At 57.2% G+C, this 10,270-nt stretch overlaps 1 pseudogene; it reads right to left on the bottom strand.

Annotated features, from left to right (window-relative positions):
- Positions 1-6,176: 6,176 nt before the first annotated feature.
- Positions 6,177-7,308, bottom strand: LOC123730541 (complement C1q subcomponent subunit B-like; annotated as a pseudogene).
- Between the last annotated feature and the right edge of the window lie 2,962 nt (positions 7,309-10,270).

The raw sequence follows: 10,270 nt of genomic DNA, 5'->3' as shown, positions 1-10,270 counted from the left end.
CCTCCCCAACCAGACAGGCCTCCCCCATCTAGACAGGCCTCCCCAGCTAGACAGGCCTCCCCAGCTAGACTGGCCTCCCCAACCAGACAGGCCTCCCCAACCAGACAGGCCTCCCCAGCTAGACAGGCCTCCCCAACCAGACAGGCCTCCCCAGCTAGACAGGCCTCCCCAAGAAGACAGGCCTCCCCAAGAAGACAGGCCTCCCCCAGCCAGACAGGCCTCCCCAGCTAGACAGGCCTCCCCAGCCAGACAGGCCTCCCCCAGCTAGACAGGCCTCCCCAAGAAGACAGGCCTCCCCAGCTAGACAGGCCTCCCCCAGCTAGACAGGCCTCCACAGCCCGACAGGCCTCCCCAACAAGACAGGCCTCCCCAGCTATACAGGCCTCCCTAGCTAGACAGGCCTCCCCAGCTAGACAGGCCTCCCCAACCAGACAGGCCTCCCCAACCAGACAGGCCTCCCAAGCTAGACAGGCCTCCCCAGCTAGACAGGCCTCTCCAGCTAGACAGGCCTCTCCAGCTAGACAGGCCTCTCCAGCTAGACAGGCCTCTCCAGCTAGACAGGCCTCCCCATCCAGACAGGCCTCCCCATCTAGACAGGCCTCCCCATCTAGACAGGCCTCCGCAGGAATACAGGCCTCCCCAGCTATACTGGCCTCCCCAGCTAGACAGGCCTCCACAGCCCGACAGGCCTCCCCAACAAGACAGGCCTCCCCAGCTATACAGGCCTCCGCAGCTAGACAGGCCTCCCCAGCTAGACAGGCCTCCCCCCAACCAGACGGGCCTCCCCCATCCAGACAGGCCTCCCCAGCTAGACAGGCCTCCCCAGCTAGACAGGCCTCTCCAGCTAGACAGGCCTCTCCAGCTAGACAGGCCTCCCCAACCAGACAGGCCTCCCCAGCTAGACAGGCCTCCCCCAACCAGACAGGCCTCCCCAGCTAGACAGGCCTCTCCAGCTAGACAGGCCTCCCCAGCTAGACAGGCCTCTCCAGCTAGACAGGCCTCCCCAACGAGACAGGCCTCCCCAGCTAGACAGGCCTCCCCAGCTAGACAGGCCTCCCCAGCTAGACAGGCCTCCCCATCTAGACAGGCCTCCCCAGCTACATAGGCCTCCCCAGCTAGACAGGCCTCCCCAGCTAGACAGGCCTCCCCAGCTAGACAGGCCTCCCCAGCTAGACAGGCCTCCCCAGCTACATAGGCCTCCCCCAGCTACATAGGCCTCCCCAGCTAGACTGGCCTCCCCAGCTAGACAGGCCTCCCCAGCTAGACAGGCCTCCCCAGCTAGACAGGCCTCGCCAGCTAGACTGGCCTCGCCAGCTAGACAGGCCTCCCCCAGCTAGACACGCCTCCCCATCTAGACAGGCCTCCCCATCTAGACAGGCCTCCCCAGCTACATAGGCCTCCCCAGCTACATAGACCTCCCCAGCTAGACATGCCTCCCCAGCTAGACAGGCCTCCCCAACCAGACAGGCCTCCCCAGCCAGACAGGCCTCCCCAGCTAGACAGGCCTCCCCAGCTAGACAGGCCTCCCCAGCCAGCCAGGCCTCCCCAGCTAGACAGGCCTCCCCAACCAGACAGGCCTCCCCAGCTAGACAGGCCTCCCCCAGCTACACAGGCCTCTCCAACCAGACAGGCCTCCCCATCTAGACAGGCCTCCCCAGCTAGACAGGCCTCCCCAGCTAGACAGGCCTCCCCAGCTAGACAGGCCTCCCCAGCTAGACTGGCCTCCCCAACCAGACAGGCCTCCCCAACCAGACAGGCCTCCCCAGCTAGACAGGCCTCCCCAACCAGACAGGCCTCCCCAGCTAGACAGGCCTCTCCAGCTAGACAGGCCTCCCCAAGCAGACAGGCCTCCCCAGCCAGACAGGCCTCCCCAGCTAGACAGGCCTCCCCAAGAAGACAGGCCTCCCCCAACCAGACAGGCCTCCCCATCTAGACAGGCCTCCCCATCTAGACAGGCCTCCCCAAGAAGACAGGCCTCCCCAGCTAGACAGGCCTCCCCAGCTAGACAGGCCTCCACAGCCCGACAGGCCTCCCCAACAAGACAGGCCTCCCCAGCTAGACAGGCCTCCACAGCTAGACAGGCCTCCCCAGCTATACAGGCCTCCCCAGCTAGACAGGCCTCCCCAACCAGACAGGCCTCCCCAACCAGACAGGCCTCCCCAGCTAGACAGGCCTCTCCAGCCAGACAGGCCTCCCCATCCAGACAGGCCTCCCCATCTAGACAGGCCTCCCCATCTAGACAGGCCTCCGCAAGAATACAGGCCTCCCCAGCTATACAGGCCTCCACAGCTAGACAGGCCTCCCCAGCTAGACAGGCCTCCCCAGCTAGACAGGCCTCCCCAGCTAGACAGGCCTCTCCAGCTAGACAGGCCTCCCCAGCTAGACAGGCCTCCCCAACCAGACAGGCCTCCCCAGCTAGACAGGCCTCCCCAACCAGACAGGCCTCCCCAGCTAGACAGGCCTCTCCAGCTAGACAGGCCTCCCCCAGCTAGACAGGCCTCTCCAGCTAGACAGGCCTCCCCAACCAGACAGGCCTCCCCAGCTAGACAGGCCTCCCCAGCTAGACAGGCCTCCCCCAGCTAGACAGGCCTCCCCCATCTAGACAGGCCTCCCCAGCTACATAGGCCTCCCCAGCTACATAGACCTCCCCAGCTAGACAGGCTTCCCCAGCTAGACAGGCCTCCCCCAGCTAGACAGGCCTCCCCAGCTAGACAGGCCTCCCCAGCTACACAGGCCTCCCCAGCTAGACAGGTCTCCCCAGCTAGACAGGCCTCCCCAACCAGACAGGCCTCCCCAGCTAGACAGGCCTCCCCAACCAGACAGGCCTCCCCAGCTAGACAGGTCCTCCCCAGCTAGACAGGCCTCCCCAGCTGAGACAGGCCTCCCCAGCTAGACAGGCCTCCCCAGCTACATAGGCCTCCCCAGCTACATAGGCCTCCCCAGCTAGACTGGCCTCCCCAGCTAGACAGGCCTCCCCAGCTAGACAGGCCTCCCCAGCTAGACTGGCCTCGCCAGCTAGACTGGCCTCGCCAGCTAGACAGGCCTCCCCAGCTAGACAGGCCTCCCCATCTAGACAGGCCTCCCCAGCTAGACAGGCCTCCCCAGCTACATAGGCCTCCCCAGCTAGACTGGCCTCCCCAGCTAGACTGGTCTCGCCAGCTAGACTGGCCTCGCCAGCTAGACAGGCCTCCCCCAGCTAGACAGGCCTCCCCATCTAGACAGGCCTCCCCATCTAGACAGGCCTCCCCAGCTATATAGGCCTCCCCAGCTACATAGACCTCCCCAGCTAGACAGGCCTCCCCCAGCTAGACAGGCCTCTCCAGCTAGACAGGCCTCCCCAGCTGAGACAGGCCTCCCCAACCAGACAGGCCTCCCCAGCTAGACAGGCCTCCCCAACCAGACAAGCCTCCCCAGCTAGACAGGCCTCTCCAGCTAGACAGGCCTCCCCAACCAGACAGGCCTCCCCAGCTAGACAGGCCTCCCCAGCTAGACAGGCCTCCCCAACCAGACAGGCCTCCCCAGCTAGACAGGCCTCCCCATCTAGACAGGCCTCCCCAGCCAGACAGGCCTCCCCATCTAGACAGGCCTCCCCAGCCAGACAGGCCTCCCCATCTAGACAAGGCCTCCCCACCTAGACAGGCCTCCCCAGCTAGACAGGCCTCCCCAGCTAGACAGGCCTCCCCAACCAGACAGGCCTCCCCAACCAGACAGGCCTCCCCAGCTAGACAGGCCTCCCCAGCTAGACAGGCCTCCCCAACCAGACAGGCCTCCCCAGCTAGACAGGCCTCCCCAGCTAGACTGGCCTCCCCAGCTAGACTGGCCTCCCCAACCAGACAGGCCTCCCCAACCAGACAGGCCTCCCCAAACAGACAGGCCTCCCCAACCAGACAGGCCTCCCCAGCTAGACAGGCCTCCCCAGCTAGACAGGCCTCCCCAACCAGACAGGCCTCCCCAACCAGACAGGCCTCCCCAGCTAGACAGGCCTCCCCAGCTAGACAGGCCTCCCCAGCTAGACAGGCCTCCCCAGCTACATAGGCCTCCCCCAGCTACATAGGCCTCCCCCAGCTAGACTGGCCTCCCCAGCTAGACAGGCCTCCCCAGCTAGACAGGCCTCCCCAGCTAGACTGGCCTCGCCAGCTAGACAGGCCTCCCCCATCTAGACAGGCCTCCCCATCTAGACAGGCCTCCCCAGCTACATAGGCCTCCCCAGCTACATAGACCTCCCCAGCTTGACAGGCCTCCCCAGCTAGACAGGCCTCCCCCAACCAGACAGGCCTCCCCAGCTAGACAGGTCTCCCCAGCTAGACAGGCCTCCCCAGCCAGCCAGGCCTCCCCAGCTAGACAGGCCTCCCCCATCTAGACAGGCCTCCCCAGCTAGACAGGCCTCCCCAGCTAGACAGGCCTCCCCAGCTACATAGGCCTCCCCAGCTACATAGGCCTCCCCAGCTGGCCTCCCCAGCTAGACAGGCCTCCCCAGCCAGCCAGGCCTCCCCAGCTAGACAGGCCTCCCCAGCTAGACAGGCCTCCCCAGCTAGACAGGCCTCCCCAGCTAGACTGGCCTCCCCAACCAGACAGGCCTCCCCAACCAGACAGGCCTCCCCCAGCTAGACAGGCCTCCCCAGCTACATAGGCCTCCCCAGCTAGACTGGCCTCCCCAGCTAGACAGGCCTCCCCAGCTAGACAGGCCTCCCCAGCTAGACAGGCCTCCCCAGCTAGACAGGCCTCCCCAGCCAGACAGGCCTCCCCAGCTAGACAGGCCTCCCCAGCTAGACAGGCCTCCCCAGCTAGACAGGCCTCCCCAACCTGACAGGCCTCCCCAGCTAGACAGACCTCCCCAGCTACATAGGCCTCCCCAGCTACATAGGCCTCCCCAGCTAGACAGGCCTCCCCAGCTAGACTGGCCTCCCCAACCAGACAGGCCTCCCCAGCTAGACAGGCCTCCCCAGCTAGACTGGCCTCCCCAACCAGACAGGCCTCCCCAGCTAGACAGGCCTCCCCAGCTAGACAGGCCTCCCCAGCTAGACTGGTCTCGCCAGCTAGACTGGCCTCCCCAGCTAGACAGCCCTCCCCATCTAGACAGGCCTCCCCATCTAGACAGGCCTCCCCATCTAGACAGGCCTCCCCAGCTACATAGGCCTCCCCAGCTACATAGACCCTCCCCAGCTAGACAGGCCTCCCCAGCTAGACAGGCCTCCCCAACCAGATGTGAGTTTCCATCGGGCTGCTCAAGTCCGCAACAGGTTCCATGACCATCCCAGATTTACTATTCTCTATCTCCCACCATATTCCCCATTTTCTCAACCCCATTGAGGAGTTGTTTTCAGCACGGCGGAAGCGCTGTGATCGCAAACCCCATGAACGTGTGGCCCTTCTCCAGGCAATGGAGGAGGCCTGTCAGGGGTGGATGAGTCATGCTAGAAGATATTTCTCCCTGCTCTCTGGCCAAGAAGGATATCGACTGTGATGTTGATGAAAATCTGTGGCCGGACCAAAACAGACATGACTGATTTTTGTTTTTCAATTGAGTCTTTTTTTTCCTTCTTGACTTATGATGTTGATTTGACTGTATTTTGACAGTTTCTTTATCTATTCTGTTCAATTGATCTAACGTACAGTGCAGTAGTACAAAATAGGCATATTTTTCTTCATTTGAATATGCAAATTATATTTACTTGTATGTTTGCATTTTTTACAGTTTGTGTGCTTACAGTATGGCTGTTTGACATCTACTGAGTCATATTGAAATATAAAACTTACATTTGTGCATTTGTGTTCCTGTCTTGTTTAAGTTACACACACAAACAAAAATACAGTATAACAACAAAATCTTAGTCGTTAAACTGAAATAGTAGTGTTTTGAATATGTCACATTAGCGTGATCTCGTTTGTCGCTAAGTTAGATTAATTTGATGTGTAGGTGTGTCTCATTTGTACGCAGTTTCATTTTTGAGCAGAAGAGTACATGATTTTGATTGCTGTGTTTCATTTTGCCAGTGTAACTGCTAAACTGCTTGCTGACTGTAAACTGTAATGCAGGATTGCAGATTGACATCTGTGGGGTTTTTTTGGGGGGGAAATTACCAAACTGTTTTGGGATTTTGTATTTATAGTTTAGAGAGCCTGAAATGTAGTTTCAGTGTGTTAACAACTGGTTAAAAACTGGAATCAGGCAGAAATCCTTTCCTTTAAAGTCTTTATTGCTTTTCAACAACGGTGATTTGTCTTGGTGTCGACCAAGAGTGTGTAACAACATCAACACACAGTAATCACGTCAGAAACCAAAAGAAGATAGGAGATGCTGTCACTCAACCTACAAAGTACAGGATAGCGCTAGCCTACCAATGTATTTTACCAACAATGTCAACCTGAATACATATAGACTAGATAATGATGAATAAGATGGCTATGTTGAATACATTAATGATGGATATATAGATTACATTATGAATTAGGATACAGGAGTTACAGTATGTGAGAAAGATTAGCTGTTCACAATAATAATAATAATAATATTACCAAAGTTAGAAAGTAGAGGACAGCGCTACCAATGTATTTCATCACACTTGTTTGAGCAGGAACCCATTGAAGATCGTGTGGTTTTCAGAGTCCCACACGTGAGTGTTAGCCATTAGGCGTATGAAGATCTGGTCCCCACCTCCAGCTGTAGAGTGACTGCATTAGCCCCGTTGTCAGCTCCATCGCCGCTAGATTTGTGATCAGAGGAAGTGACCATCCTCTGTCCATTCTTGAACAAGGAAATGTATTTAACCTCATTTCCTCCGGCATGGTAGAAGAAATTGAAGTAGTAGACCCCTGCGACAGGGGCAGCAAATACCCCTGTACTTGGATTGTAGGCACTGCCGATGTTAGTGATGACATTTTTGAAGATCAGGGTTGTGTCGTGGTGGATTGGCCCGATGTGCCCATTCCCGCCAAGGGCAGCCGAAAAGATCACCTTCATTCTCTCCTTATTTTTCAGTTCCTCAAGTTGATTCTCGTTAACTTTGAGCTGGGTTTCCATGACTCCCAGTTTTTCCACCGTGGTTCGGTAGTTTCTCCTCCATGACACCAAAGTCTTTCAGCAGCTTGCACAAGTCAGGGTAGCATGAGCCTTCTGATGTCTGGCATTTTCTATCTTCACTTTCAGTCTTTTTGATCTCTTCTTGAGCCGCAGACAGACAGCAGCAGCAGCAGCAGCACAGGGGAAACCAACAGAAACACAGCAGGATTCATTTCTCTCCGTATTCAGGAATCTGTGTCGATTCTGGAGTTTGATCTGCCTCTTTTTATATACAGCTACGATGTAGATCCTGTTTCAGACACTCCTTGTGTACATTCCATTTATTTCCGCAATTCGTGTTGCGAAATGTGATAATTTTTTTGGAACAGTGGTTCGTCTCCAGCACATGGAGTAGCCAATCGCCTAAGTAAGAGAACAATAAACCTTATTTAACATTTAACCTGTCTTCTCTTGAGATTAAAATATTTTGTTGCCAAATATGAATTTCCACAATTATGTTTGTTCTTCAAATTATGTATTTTATTAAAACAGAAAAATGCCTTAAAAATAAACTTGAAAATAATTTGTGTTTGTCCCGGCTGTCGAAAGGATCGGACCAAAGTGCAGCGTGGTTGTAGTTCCACATTTTATTAAATCCGTGAAACTTTGCAATGCATAAATAACAAAATTGACAAAACAACAAACTGTGACGCAGAGAGAAACAAACACTACTCAAAATATAATAACCCACCAAAACCCAGGAAGAAAAACCCCTACTTAAATATGAGCTCCAATCAGAGGTAACGAGGACCAGCTGCCTCCAATTGGAGATCAACCCAAACAACCCCAACATAGAAATAGAACAACTAGAACTTAAACATAGAAATAGAAAACATAGAAAACCCCAAAACACCCCCTGTCACGCCCTCTAATATAGAAAATGACATCTTACTAGGGTAAGGACGTGACAGTATGTAAAGTTTCTAACTAATTGTGTGATGGGCACTTTTTTTTCAAATGACAAAATGATATCTATTTCACACATATTTTCCCAGGAGGGAGTCAGGTCAGGGCTTACAGCGCTGAACAATACACCCTATGACAGCTTCTGGTGTATTGATGGGGGTGTACACCTATAGTACTGCTTTGTGGCATTTCTCCAAGGCTCTGTTTTATACTGACACTATGAGTTTGTGTGGGTGTTGATACGGTTGTCTTTGTTCGATCACGCCATTGGACGTGATCACAAATAGAACTGACTTCTATTTTAGCACTTGGCAACGCCCGATGGCTAATTTGAGCGCGAGCAGTGTGGGTGCAATAATTGAGTAATATAGATTTCTAAATGTATTTTGCAACGCTCACGCATTTCGACGCGAGCGGTGTAGTCAGCCTGTTACAACAATCCTTTGGGCAAAACTGAAAGAACAGACCAGACGCAATGGCTTCAAGTGATTCCTCTCATCAACACGAATTCAATGATGGAGCATCTATTAGCTACATGGTGACATTCAGCCATACATGTTTCAACCTGAATATAGCCAGCTAGACAGGCATCCACAGCTATGCAGGCCTCTCCAGCTAGACAGGCCTCCCCATCCAGACAGGCCTCCCCATCTAGACAGGCCTCCCCATCTAGACAGGCCTCCGCAAGAAGACAGGCCTCCCCAGCTACATAGACCTCCCCAACCAGACAGGCCTCCCCAGCTAGACAGGCCTCCCCAGCTAGACAGGCCTCCCCAGCTAGACAGGCCTCCCCAGCTAGACAGGCCTCCCCAGCCAGCCAGGCCTCCCCAGCTAGACAGGCCTCCCCAACCAGCCAGGCCTCCCCAGCTAGACAGGCCTCCCCAGCTACATAGGCCTCCCCAGCTACATAGGCCTCCCCAGCTAGACTGGCCTCCCCAGCTAGTCAGGCCTCCCCAGCTAGACAGGCCTCCCCAGCTAGACAGGCCTCCCCAACCTGACAGGCCTCCCCAGCTAGACAGGCCTCCCCAGCTAGACAGGCCTCCCCAACCTGACAGGCCTCCCCAGCTAGACAGGCCTCCCCAGCTACATAGGCCTCCCCAGCTACATAGGCCTCCCCAGCTAGACAGGCCTCCCCAGCTAGACAGGCCTCCCCAGCTAGACAGGCCTCCCCAGCCAGACAGGCCTCCCCGTCTAGACAGGCCTCCCCAGCTAGACAGGCCTCCCCAGCTAGACTGGCCTCCCCAACCAGACAGGCCTCCCCAGCTAGACAGGCCTCCCCAGCTAGACAGGCCTCCCCAGCTAGACAGGCCTCCCCAACCAGACAGGCCTCCCCAACCAGACAGGCCTCCCCAGCTAGACAGGCCTCCCCAGCTAGACGGGCCTCCCCCAGCTAGACTGGCCTCCCCATCTAGACAGGCCTCCCCACCTAGACAGGCCTCCCCCAGCTACAGGCCTCCCCAGCTACACAGACCTCCCCAGCTAGACAGGCCTCCCCCAGCTAGACAGGCCTCCCCAACCAGACAGGCCTCCCCAACCAGACAGGCCTCCCCAGCTAGACAGGCCTCCCCAGCTAGACAGGCCTCCCCAACCAGACAGGCCTCCCCAGCTAGACAGGCCTCCCCAGCTAGACAGGCCTCCCCAACCAGACAGGCCTCCCCAGCTAGACAGGCCTCCCCAACCAGACAGGCCTCCCCAGCTAGACAGGCCTCCCCAGCTAGACTGGCCTCCCCAGCTAGACAGGCCTCCCCAACCAGACAGGCCTCCCCAGCTAGACAGGCCTCCCCAACCAGACAGGCCTCCCCATCTAGACAGGCCTCCCCCAACCAGACAGGCCTCCCCAGCTAGACCGGCCTCCCCAACCAGACAGGCCTCCCCAGCTAGACAGGCCTCCCCAGCTAGACAGGCCTCCCCAGCTAGACAGGCCTCCCCAGCTAGACAGGCCTCCCCAGCTAGACAGGCCTCCCCAGCTAGACAGGCCTCCCCAGCTAGACAGGCCTCCCCAACCAGACAGGCCTCCCCAGCTAGACAGGCCTCCCCAACCAGACAGGCCTCCCCATCTAGACAGGCCTCCCCAACCAGACAGGCCTCCCCAGCTAGACAGGCCTCCCCAACCAGACAGGCCTCCCCAGCTAGACAGGCCTCCCCCAGCTAGACAGGCCTCCCCAGCTAGACTGGCCTCCCCAACCAGACAGGCCTCCCCAGCTAGACAGGCCTCCCCAGCTAGACAGGCCTCCCCCAGCTAGACAGGCCTCCCCGGCTAGACAGGCCTCCCCAGCTAGACAGTCCTCCCCAGCTAGACAGGCC

This window comes from Salmo salar, chromosome ssa25 (genome assembly GCF_905237065.1).
Source record: "Salmo salar chromosome ssa25, Ssal_v3.1, whole genome shotgun sequence".
Lineage (NCBI taxonomy): Eukaryota > Metazoa > Chordata > Actinopteri > Salmoniformes > Salmonidae > Salmo > Salmo salar.
The sequence above is the reverse complement of the archived record's forward strand: the minus strand, read 5'-3'. Positions and strand labels throughout refer to the sequence as shown.